The sequence below is a fragment of the Zingiber officinale genome, chromosome 1B (genome assembly GCF_018446385.1).
Source record: "Zingiber officinale cultivar Zhangliang chromosome 1B, Zo_v1.1, whole genome shotgun sequence".
In the NCBI taxonomy this organism is placed as follows: domain Eukaryota; kingdom Viridiplantae; phylum Streptophyta; class Magnoliopsida; order Zingiberales; family Zingiberaceae; genus Zingiber; species Zingiber officinale.
In genome coordinates this window covers 99,348,451-99,359,342 of record NC_055986.1, presented here as the reverse complement: position 1 = coordinate 99,359,342, position 10,892 = coordinate 99,348,451, and the positions used below count along the sequence as shown (strand labels likewise).

Sequence of the window (10,892 nt, the reverse complement as noted above, 5' to 3'; positions counted from 1 at the left end):
ATTGGCCCTAGGGGGTAAGTATCTTGAGCATGATCCGTACTTTCGCAAGTTTCACAAACACAAACTATTGCATTAACTGTGTTGTTTCCCATGGCCTCAAGATTCCTGGTCAGAGCGTCTAGCTTTGCAGACATGAGTGTGACTGCATCTACGTTGAATTTTCCTAACGCCTGTATTGGATTTCCTGAGAAAGAGCCACCAGATCTTTCAGTTGTCCACTGATGGTGGTTCTGTGCCACATTCTCTATGATCTCTTCAGCTTCATCAAGACTCTTGTTCATTAGTGCTCCTCCTACTGCAGAGTCGAGGGATACCTTCGTGTGATAGTTGATTCCATTATAAAAGGTGTGTAGAACTAACCATTTCTCAAGGCCATGATGGGGGCACTATCTCAGCATACTCTTGAATCTGTCCTAGGCTTCAAATAATGATTATGAGTCTATCTGTTTGAAGCTTTCAATCAAATTCCTTATGTGAGCAGTTTTGCTTGGTGGATAGAATTTGTCCAGGAATTTCTGCTCACACTGCTCCCAAGATGTAATGCTATTTGCTGGAAGGAAATTTAGCCATTGCTTGGCTCTGTCTTTCAGGGAGAATCGAAAAAGCAATAACCTCACTGATTCTGGAGGGACTCCGTTTACTTTCATGGTACCACAAATCTCGTAGAAAAGCTCTAAGTGGTGATTTGGATCATCGTGCGGTCCTCCTCCAAATTGATTCTGCTGAACCATGTGAATTACTGCGGGCTTGATTTCAAAATTGTTAGCTTCGATTAGCGGTCAAGTGATGCTAGACCGAACCCCTCGTGCATAAGGTGCTGCTTAATCCTTCAACAATTTATCAGCTATCTCTGAAGATTCTTGTACTGCTTGAAATGCTTTCTAAAGGCTTCTTCTTCTCAAGTAAGTCCTATCAATCTCTGGATCGAATGCCAGAAGTTGTCTTGAAAGATTAGCTCTTCGCATGCCAAAAGTTTTAATAAAAATGCAGAAGGTAAAGAAAAACAAGAATAAAATTATTTATTTCTAAATGCAAAATATTAGAAAAAGGAAAGATAAAGGAAAAGAAAACAAAGTCTAGTCTAATCTAATATGATTATCACTAATGTTATAGACGCAGTCCCCGACAACGACGCCAAAAACTTGTTACGATTCCGCAAGTGCACGAATTCGTCATCAGTAATAAAGATTATCGATCCCACGAGGACTGGTTATAAGCACTAGTGATGGCACACTTAGGATTAGCTAAACTACCGATGGTTGTAAGTGTTGGAGTGTATACTGAGAGCCTAAGCTTTGTAAACATTCATTATGAATAAAGAATCACATTTGGTCTAATTATCTACATTTGTTTGTAGTTGTTCATTTAATTTATATTGTAGATAACATAGTATGTGGTGTCACATATAGAAGATGATGTTATCAGTACCTTATAAATTATAAACAGTAGCTCACGACCAGAATGGAAAGGAACAAACCATTAGAAAGTCGTAGTGTAATTAGGTATTAGTTTATCTTGACTATATAATTACACTAGTACACTCAGAGTGTATTGAGTAGGACCATTTGAGGTCGTTCCTTTTATACTGACTTTATAAAGGAACAAAGACCTCAGTTATTATGGAAGTGTGTGCTCTTAATCCTAATATAATAACAAGCACATATGTTTGATATTTATTTCTTTAATTTATCAATGGGTGAGATTTAGTTCGATGAATCAATAAACCCGATAAATTGGGAAATGGTATCACTCATAGTGTGTGTTGTTGATTATAGAAGGAAACGTGTCCTAGTGATACTAGGTTGATAATGTCCTCAAGAGGAGCTCATAAAGATTGTCATGTTAAATCCTGCAGTGGACTTAGTCCGACATGATAATAAGGTTGAGTGGTACTACTCTTGGACTTAGATATTAATTAAATGAGTTGTCAGTAACTCACTTAATTAGTGGACATTCGATATCTTAAACACAGGGAGACTAACACACTCATAATAAGAAGGAGCCCAAAAATGTAATTTGGGATTGGTGCGGTAGTTCAATGATAGTTCTCTAGTGGAATGAATTATCATTGATAAAATTAAGTTGTGTGTTCGGGGCGAACACGGGATGCTTAATTTTATCGGGAGACCAAAACCAATTCCTCCTCTCGGTCCCTATCGTAGCCTCTTATTTATAGAGTACTATACCCACATATACCCACCTTTTATACCCACCTAAAGGGGGCCGGCCAAGCTAGCTTGGGAACCAAGCTAGGGCCGGCCTAAGCTTGGGTTTAAGGTGGCCGGCCCTAGCTTGAACCCAAGCTAGTAGGGCCGGCCATAATTAAATAAAAAGAAATTTAATTTTAGATTTTATTATTATGTGGAAGATATATTTTAAAGAGAATTCAAATTAAAATATCTCTCTTGTAAAAGTTTTACAAAAGATTAAAGAAAGAGATTAGATCTTTTTCCTTATTTGTAGATTGGAGAGTTTTATTTTCTCTTTAAAATTATTCACATGTTAATAAAATTAAAATTATAGATATTTCCTTTTATTAACCATGAAGAGATTTTTAAAGAGAAATTTTATTTTTAAAATTTCTGGAAACAAATAAGGAAAGTTTTAATTGTTGATTAAAACTTGTCCAATTTGTTTCCTCTTGATGTGGCCGACCATCATTGTTTAATTGGGGAAATATTATTTTATTTTTCTCAATTAAATCATGTCAAGGAAATTAAGGAAAATTTGTTGTAATTAAATTTCCTAATTTACCTAGGCCAAGGAATATAAAAGAAGGGGTGAGGGTGCCTTCACAAGACACAACATCTATTATTCCTCTCCCTCTTTTGTTCCTTGGTGTGGCCGGCCAACCTCTCTTTCTCTTCCTCTTGTGGTGGCCGAACCTCTCCCTCTCCCTTGGAGTTCTTGTGGTGGCCGGATACTACTCGGAGAAGAAGAAGAAGAAGGAGAGAAAGCTAGCATCTCTTGGAGCTTGGTTAGTATTTTGTTTTTCCTCCTTGGTGAAGTTTCCCTTTGTGGCCGAACCTTGCTTGGAGGAGAAGAAGGTGGTTGGTGGTTTCTCATCTTGGAAGATCGTTGCCCACACAACGTCCGAGGTTAGAAGAGGAATACGGTAGAAGATCAAGAGGTTTTTCTACAAGGTATAACTAGTAATTTCTATTTCCGCATCATGCTAGTTATTTATGGAAATAATACCAAATACAAGAGGCTTACGTTCTAGTATTTCAATATGGTTTTCGAAGTTGTGTTCTTTTGTTTCTTTCTTTTCCTTGTGATTTGATTGTTCTCTTTGGTTAACCTAAAGTTATTTTAGGAAATTAAATATTAGCTTTCTATTAAAGGTTTTGTCTAGTCGGTGGTGGTTGCTCCCATATCCAAGAAGGCCATGTGCCTCGCCACGTCAGTACTGGGAACCTTTTATGGAAATTGATATTTAATGGAATTAATAACTTAAGGAGACTTGGGTCGAACGTGTTAAGTTCCGCAGGAGATCCAAGTCAAAACCTAAAAGAACAAATAGATTAAGTTTTGGATCAAACGTGTTAAGTTCCGCAGGAGATCCAAAATTTAATTTAAAAGAACACATGGTAGCTAGGAAAAGGTTCAGACCTTTGTACAAAATTTTTGTACAATGGAACCTATAGGCTTTCCGAGTAGCAACCAACAATTGGTATCAGAGCTAGGGTTTTGCCTCTGTGTATTTGGTGTTTAGTTTAATTATGCACATGTCATACATAATTTAGGCAGGTTAATAGTAGGATGTGCTAACTCTATGGATGCAGGATCCAACTATTATGACTTTTAGTTAATTATGTGTGTGATTGGACCCTTGGACATGTCAAGGGCAATTTATATGTGTGTGCATGATTGTATTAAAATACAGCAGGAGCTGTATTTAGTTTTATTAGGATTTTATTTTTGATCTAGATACATGTACATTCCTTTTATGGAATATAGGATCAAAATGTAAAATTCTATTTATGTCGCGGATCGAATCTTGCAAAGCGTGGAACCTTCTAAGGACCAGAGGCGCAGCGGAACTCGGAGCAAGATGGATGCGACAGATAGACCCGGTGGCGGTGGCCAAATATGGCAGCAGCTTCGGATGACAACACACGGAGGACAATTAAAGATAAAAGCCATAATAGTTGAAAATTAGATTTTCTATTTATTGCTTTTATATTGTGCTGTGTGTGCATGTTAGTTACAAGTTTAGTAGGCTAGCATAGTTAAAATTCCTCATTTATAAATAACTAAGTGGGAGAGGGATTTTTAAGTAAATCCCATGGTCTCCATTACTGGTTTGTAAGTGATGCAAACAAGCTTGCGCGTTGGCTCTGAGTGCCTTCCTCCATAACGGATGAGCTTGTTTGCGGATCACTAGAACAGACTTCCATTTATGGATGACTATAGGAAGTTAATTAAGAGCGTGTGATCTTCCCCAACGGAAGGGGCATAATCTTATTAATGGACTTAGTGTCAAGTAATGGTGTACACTTAGACACATCTAATAGTATCCTCCCCAACGTCACCGCTATTATTTGTGTGACCAAATAATACCAACTATTAATTTTATTTGTCAAAAGTTAGGTTGACAAGATAATAAAATTAATGGGTTAAAACCCTCCTTTTACGAATGTTGAATTTGTATACGTCCACACTAACGTGGCATACAAAATTCACGGTGTTTTAAGGTGTTGGTTAATTTAAAATAGTATTGTTTGAGGAATCAATATTATTCTAAATTTAGAGTTCTGACCAAAAGTTATTTGTGATTCCTAGGATGACTTTCAACCCACTGTCCATCATACTTCAACAAAATAGACTTCTTGGACCAAATTACATAGATTGGAAAAGAAACACGGACATTGTTCTTCTGAAAGCTATAAATTTATCTTGATGAGCATTGCCACGATGCACCTATGGTGAATCTACCCAAGAGGAGATTGAATATCATAGGAAATGGGTAAAAGCGAGATGAGATGGCGCGGTGTTACATTTGGCTTCAATGTCAAATGTATTGCAACATCAACATAAAGATTTACCAACGACTTATGATATTATGAACAATCTCAAGGAACTCTTTGGCCATCGGGATAGGGCTTCTAGACAAGAAGCTATGAGAAAGATAATGACACCACCATGCAAGAGGGTACTCCTGAGGGATCATATCCTAAACATGATGGCTTATCCGAACGAAATCTGATCCTTGGAGGAGAAATTGATGGGAAACCCAGATCGATATGATCCTCCAAACCCTACCTAGAAGTTTTGAGCAGTCTTGAACTATAATATGAATAAAAGGATTTATTCATTAGGGAAACTACTGACAATGCAGCAGAAGGGTTATTTCGTCACAATGCTCAAATTCACTATGTTGAAAATGGTTCTACTTCTAAACCGAAAGGTAAGAAGAAGAAGAAACAAAATGGTTCAGCAAAGAAAGTGAATAAATCTCAGAGTACGGGATTTAAAGCTGGAATGAAGAAGCCGAAGGGCAAGTGCTTCATCTGCAAGCAGGCAGGACATTGGAAGGAGGACTGTCCTCGTAAGAACCAAAACAAAGGTATATCTCATACTCTAGTTGTTGAAACATGTTTAGCGGTGTTATCTACCAGCACCTGGTGTGTAGATACGGGAGCCACTGATCATGTCTGCAATTCCTTGCAGGGGTTCCAGGAAACCCGACGACTATCTGAAGGAGAGATTATCGTCTACATGGGCAATGCTACTAAGGTGGCAGCTGTTGCAGTGGGAGACGTCTACTTATCTTTTAGTAGAAATAGAAATTTGGTTTTAAGAAATTGTCTTTATGTACCCAGTTTTAGAAAGAATTTAATTTCAGTTTCCAAACTGTTTTTAGATGGATATTCAGTTTCTTTCAGTAACGATGTAGTTATTAAAAGAAATAAAGTGATTATCTGTTCTGGTGCATTAGTTGGCAATTTGTATATTTTAAATCCAAATTCTTCCACAAAGCAAAACATGGAAATTTATAATTCATCTTCTAATTCTAATAAGAGAAAAGAACCTTCAGAAATGAATCAAGCATATCTTTGGCATCTAAGGCTTGGTCATATTAACTTAAGTAGGATTCAGAGGCTTATAGCCGATGGACTTTTAAGTTCATTAGTGTTGGAAAATTTTCCAACTTGTGAATCTTGCTTAGAAGGTAAAATGACCAAGAGGTCGTTCAAGGCCAAGGGGTATAGAGCCAAAGAAGTGTTAGAGTTGGTTCACTCTGATTTATGTGGTCCTATGTCTGTCCAGGCAAGAGGAGGTTTTGAATATTTTGTCTCTTTCATAGACGATTATTCAAGATATGGATACATTTACCTAATGCGCAAGTCCGAGTGCTTTGATAAGTTCAAAGAATACAAGGCGATGTGGAGAAACGACTAGGTAAAAGTATCAAGACACTACTGTCGGATCGTGGTGGCGAATACCTCTTAGGAGAGTTTAGGAATTACTTATCGAGGTCGGATTCAATCCCAATTATCCGCACTGGAACACCCCAAGAATGGTGTAGCGAGCGAAGGAATAGGACTCTTATGGAGATGGTTAGATCAATGATGAGTTATTGAATTACAAATTCGTTTTGGGGATATGCTCGGAAACAGAAGTATGTTCCGAACTTAGTACCTTCTAAATCAGTTTCTTCTACTCCCATAGAATTATGGAATGGGCGAAACCCCAGTCTAAGACATATTCGGATATGGGGTAGTCCAGCACATGTCTGAAACCAGATGTTGATAAGTTAGAATCTCGTCAGAAGTTCGCGTGTTTGTAGGATATCCCAAAGGAACGAAGGTGGTTTATTTTATAGTCCTAAAGACCGAAGGTCATTGTTAGCACCAATGCCCGCTTTTTAGAAGAGGACTATATAATGGATCACAAGCCCGAGTAAAATTGTTTTAGAAGAACTTAGAGAGGACATGTCTACTTAGTACCAACAAGACAAGATGAAGTACCACAAGAGACCGCAACACGTGTCACACATGATACACAACCACGGTGCCTCGTCGTAGTGGGAGGGTTGTAATGCCTGAAAGATTCATGTTTTGGGAGAGTCTTGGACTTGATCCGGGTAAACATGAACCCGATCCCCATATAATGAAGCACTCCAAGATATAGATGCACATCTTGGCAAAAGGCAATGAATTCAAATAGAGTCCATGTACTCTAATAAGGTCTGGAGCTTGTAGAACCACCGATGGTGTAAAAGCCGTTGGATGCAAGTGGATCTACAAAAGGAAAAGAGGGACAGACGGGAAGGTAGAAACCTTCAAAGCTAGGCTTGTTGCGAAAGGGTACACTCAGAAAGAGGGAATCGATTATGAGGAAACCTTTTCACCAGTAGCCATGCTTAAGTCTATCCGGATACTCTTATCCATTGCTGCTCATATGGATTATGAGATTTGGAAAATGGATGTCAAGACAGCTTTCCTTAATGGAAGTCTTGAAGAGAACATCCATATGAAGCAACCAGAAGGATTTATTGAAAAAGGCAAAGAGCATCTAGTATGCAAGCTCAATCGGTCCATTTATGGACTAAAGCAAGCTTCAAGGTCTTGGAACATCCGGTTTAATGAAGTAATCCAGTCATATGGATTTATTCAAAGTCCGGATGAGTCTTGTGTATATAAGAAGTGTAACGGAAACGTGGTGGTATTTCTTGTACTATACGTAGATGATATTTTGTTAATTGGCAACAATGTCAAGGTATTATCAGACGTAAGGGTATGGTTGTCCTAACAATTTGATATGAAGGACTTAGGAGAATGTGCACATTCTTGGGATCAAAGTTATAAGGGATCGCAAGAAAAGAATGTTGTGTCTATCCCAAGCTTCATATATAGATACAATCCTTGCTCGTTTTAGCATGCAAGACTCAAGAAAGGTTTCTTACCTTTTAGACATGGAGTAGCTCTATCTAAAGAGATGTCTCCAAAGACATCAAAAGAGATAGAGGACATGAAAGCGTTCCTTATGCTTCGGCTGTAGGGAGCCTAATGTATGCAATATACGAGACAAGATATCTGTTTTGTCCAGGGCATGGTTAGAGTAGCCCTGACAAGGACATTGGACTGCGGTAAAGCATATATTAAAGTACCCGAGAAGGACTAGGGATTATATGCTAGTTTACCAAGCAGATGATTTGCTCCCTGTGGGTTACGATTTCCAATTAGATAGGGACAACAGTAAGTCTACATCAGGCTATGTGTTTACTTTAGGAGGTGGAGCCATTTCATGGAGGAGTGTTAAGCAGAAATGCGTTTTAGACTCAACCATGGAAGCTGAGTATGTAGCAGCTTCTGAGGCAGCTAAAGAAGCAGTATGGCTCAGGAACTTTCTAATGGACTTAGATGTGATTCCTGGTTTGCCCAAAATCATCACAATTTATTGTGATAATAGTGGTGCAGTTGCAAACTCGAAGGAACCACGAGCCCATAAGGCAAGTAAACATATAGAGCGCAAGTACCACTTGATACGAGATATCGTGAAGCGAGGAGAAGTTGTCATCGCCAAGATTGCATCAGCGGATAACCTGGCAGATCCTTTCACTAAGGCCCTTCCGGCGAAAGCTTTCGATCGGCATGTGGAGGGAATGGGAATCAGATGTATGGTAGAAGATATGGCAGCTTAGTCATTAGTATAAGTGGGAGATTGTTGGAGTGTATACTGAGAGCCTAAGCTTTGTAAACATTCATTATGAATAAAGAATCACATTTAGTCTAATTATCTACATTTGTTTGTAGTTGTTCATTTAATTTATATTGTAGATAACATAGTATGTGGTGTCACATATAGAAGATGATGTTATCGGTACCTTATAAATTATAAACAGTAGCTCACGACCAGAATGGAAAGGAACAAACCATTAGAAAGTCGTAGTGTAATTAGGTATTAGTTTATCTTGACTATATAATTACACTAGTACACTCAGAGTGTATTGAGTAGGACCATTTGAGGTCGTTCCTTTTATACTGACTTTATAAAGGAACAAAGACCTCAGTTATTATGGAAGTGTGTGCTCTTAATCCTAATATAATAACAAGCACATATGTTTGATATTTATTTCTTTAATTTATCAATGGGTGAGATTTAGTTCGATGAATCAATAAACCCGATAAATTGGGAAATGGTATCACTCATAGTGTGTGTTGTTGATTATAGAAGGAAACCGTGTCCTAGTGATACTAGGTTGATAATGTCCTCAAGAGGAGCTCATAAAGATTGTCATGTTAAATCCTGCGGTGGACTTAGTCCGACATGATAATAAGGTTGAGTGGTACTACTCTTGGACTTAGATATTAATTAAATGAGTTGTCGTAACTCACTTAATTAGTGGACATTCGATATCTTAAACACAGGAGACTAACACACTCATAATAAGAAGGAGCCCAAAAATGTAATTTGGGATTGGTGCGGTAGTTCAATGATAGTTCTCTAGTGGAATGAATTATCATTGATAAAATTAAGTTGTGTGTTGGCGAACACGGGATGCTTAATTTTATCGGAGACCAAAACCAATTCCTCCTCTCGGTCCCTATCGTAGCCTCTTATTTATAGAGTACTATACCCACATATACCCACCTTTATACCCACCTAAAGGGGCCGGCCAAGCTAGCTTGGGAACCAAGCTAGGGCCGGCCTAATTTAAGGTGGCGGCCCTAGCTTGAACCCAAGCTAGTAGGGCCGACCATAATTAAATAAAAATAAATTTAATTTTAGATTTTATTATTATGTGGAAGATATATTTTAAAGAGAATTAAAATTAAAATATCTCTCTTGTAAAAGTTTTACAAAGATTAAAGAAAGAGATTAGATCTCTTTCCTTATTTGTAGATTGGAGAGTTTTATTTTCTCTTTAAAATTATTCACATGTTAATAAAATTAAAATTATAGATATTTCCTTTTATTAACCATGAAGAGATTTTTAAAGAGAAATTTTATTTTTAAAATTTGAAACAAATAAGGAAAGTTTTAATTGTTGATTAAAACTTGTCCAATTTGTTTCCTCTTGATGTGGCCGGCCATCATTGTTTAATTGGGAAATATTATTTTATTTTTCTCAATTAAATCATGTCAAGGAAATTAAGGAAAATTTGTTGTAATTAAATTTCCTAATTTACCTAGGCCAAGGAATATAAAAGAAGGGGTGAGGTGCCTTCATAAGACACAACATCTATTATTCTCTCCTCTTTTGCTCCTTGGTGTGGCCGGCCATCATCTCCTTCTCTTCCTCTTGTGGTGGCCGAACCTCTCTCCCTCTCCTTGGAGTTCTTGTGGTGGCCGAATACTACTTGGAGAAGAAGAAGAAGAAGGAGAAAGCTAGCATCTCTTGGAGCTTGGTTAGTATTTTGTTTTTCCTCCTTGGTGAAGTTTCCTTTGTGGCCGAACCTTGCGTGGAGGAGAAGAAGGTGGTTGGTGGTTTCTCATCTTGGAAGATCGTTGCCCACACAACGTCCGAGGTTAGAAGAGGAATACGGTAGAAGATCAAGAGGTTTTTCTACAAGGTATAACTAGTAATTTCTATTTCGGCATCATGCTAGTTATTTATGGAAATAATACCAAATACAAGAGGCTTACGTTCTAGTATTTCGAATATGGTTTTTCGAAGTTGTGTTCTTTTATTTCTTTCTTTTCCTTGTGATTTGATTGTTCTCTTTGGTTAACCTAAAGTTATTTTAGGAAATTAAATATTAGCTTTCTATTAAAGGTTTTGTCTAGTCGGTGGTGGTTGCTCCCATATCCAAGAAGGCCATGTGCCTCGCCACGTCAGTACTGGGAACCTTTTATGGAAATTGATATTTAATGGAATTAATAACTTAAGGAGACTTGGGTCGAACGTGTTAAGTTCCGCAGGAGATCCAAGTCAAAACCTA

General features: G+C 37.8%; 1 pseudogene; it reads left to right on the top strand.

Moving 5' to 3' along the window:
- The first annotated feature begins 369 nt into the window (after nt 1–369).
- LOC121994923 lies at nt 370–441 on the top strand (annotated as a pseudogene).
- The last annotated feature ends 10,451 nt before the right edge of the window (nt 442–10,892 follow it).